Source organism: Brassica oleracea, chromosome C3, assembly GCF_000695525.1.
Source record: "Brassica oleracea var. oleracea cultivar TO1000 chromosome C3, BOL, whole genome shotgun sequence".
Classification (NCBI taxonomy): Eukaryota; Viridiplantae; Streptophyta; class Magnoliopsida; order Brassicales; family Brassicaceae; genus Brassica; species Brassica oleracea.
In genome coordinates, this window is record NC_027750.1 from 21,782,677 (window position 1) to 21,784,766 (window position 2,090).

Below are 2,090 nucleotides of genomic sequence, written 5' to 3' on the forward strand. Positions count from 1 at the left end.
AGATAGTTTTGCTAAATATGATAACTAGATAGCCAACAAAATTACAAAAAAATATTTAAATAGTAAAAAATATGTTAATTTAACGTGTTAAAATTTAAAAATAAATTTTAATTATGACATGCATCTTAACATTTATATAAATATATATCATAACCTAAATATAAATAATTTAACAACTTAAATTAGAAAAAATAAAATCTCGGGCGTAGCCCGGGTTAATCCCTAGTTCTATTATAGAGTGAACCATTGGAGCAAATTCAACTCTATAATAGAGTTACTTTATTTTAGAGTGAAATATATAGTAAATTTTTTGTACCATTGGAGATGGTTTTAAAGACCAAAACAAAATCAAACTTTAGTAAATTTTCTGTAAAACTTCAGACTGAATATATCAGATTAGATCATACCTAACAAATCAGTTCTTAGCAGAATTTTATAATAAACAAATGTAGTATGAAAGCCTGATATGTCAGCTACTGTGTTTTGATTATAACCTTTTTAACTCTTTGCACAAATGGTTTAGAATAAGAAAAAGCTCGAAAGCAACCAAAAAGCTAAATTACATTTTTCTCTTCTGCATATTCTGGAATCCTTGGATTTTATTCTTTCACAGTTTTTATTTTTTATTTTCTTTTCTTGACCAAAAATCACACCAGAACCCTAATAATGACAGATAGATTTTTATGTAAACATTGATAAGTGACACAGTGGACCATGTGATACGTTAGTTTGTTAGTAATAACCCATGTTTGGAATCGCGCTAGGCGTGAGTCGGGCGGACGGTATGGACCTAGCGAGTTAACAGAAAATCGGAGATTAATCGGGGATTAATCGGAGATTTATTTTAACAAGTTCTTTATTTTCAAATATATATATATATATAAATATATATCTATATTTATCTGTTTGTAGGAAAGGTAACGGAGTTATAGTGTGGCCTAGTGGTACATTATTGCTCTGTTAATCCTTTAGTTGTGGGTTCAAATCTCAAACGCTAGTTTTGTCTCTTTTTTTTATTGAAAGACAAAACTAAACATCCCACATCGGAAGAACATGAAGTTTGTCAAGAGAAACACTCCCTTATAAATAAGGCATGGTGTTCCCCTAAAGACATTGTAAATGGGCTATAATATAGTCTGAGTCCCTTCTTAAAAGTTGGGCCGTAGGCAAAACTTTTTTAGCTATAATTCGGTTATTAATCCGATTAAATAGCGATTAGTTGCATTAAATGGTTTATTGACCATTGACCGATTTTAATTGCCGAGTTGGTCAAAACGCAACGGTTGGACTCCGAGGAGCGTTTTTGCGGCCGCATAATCGGCTGTTCGGCCGCGTTTTCGAACCTGGGTAATAACATTTAATAAAAAGTTTCCCATCACTATCAGCTCACGGACGATATTAGTATAACGTCAAGTCGTGTCTCCATTTTGACTAGAAATTAAAAAAAATAAAGCATATTTGTTATAAAATTAATAGAAAAATCTATTTTTATTCGTAACAAATTATTATATATAAAATTACACCATCATAGATAAATAGAAAGATTACAAATCGTAATCTCTTGGTTATGAGCCATCCACAATCTGGTTCATAACACTCCTCTTTGGATGCCATAACCATTTAGAACTTGTAATGTGCTTTAATGTTACCTCATTAAAACCTTACCTGGAAAACCCAATTGGGACAAAATCATGGTGAAGGAAAAAGAGTACAACACACATTACTTTCCCTGATTTGGACATTACTGAAGGTCCCTTGGACCTCTCCAATTTTCTGCAATCCGTAGGTGATGAAGATCTTGGGCAGAATATGGTTCGTCCTCGAACATGATAGTTGGTTCTTCTTTACCATCGGCCATGCCACAATCTGATCGAACATATTGAGTCATCGACCTCAAATACACACACACGGAATCTTGGATGATGTTGTTGTGATATGCGTGTACCACCTTGTGTAAAACATAATATGTCTGAAAACAAATCAACAAAACCAAATAACCCCTCATTGGGCTGGTTAGTATAAAATAAATCAAAATCGAAGGCTTCTTCATCGTCCTTCTTATGGACCAATCAGATCAGTGTCTAAAACAA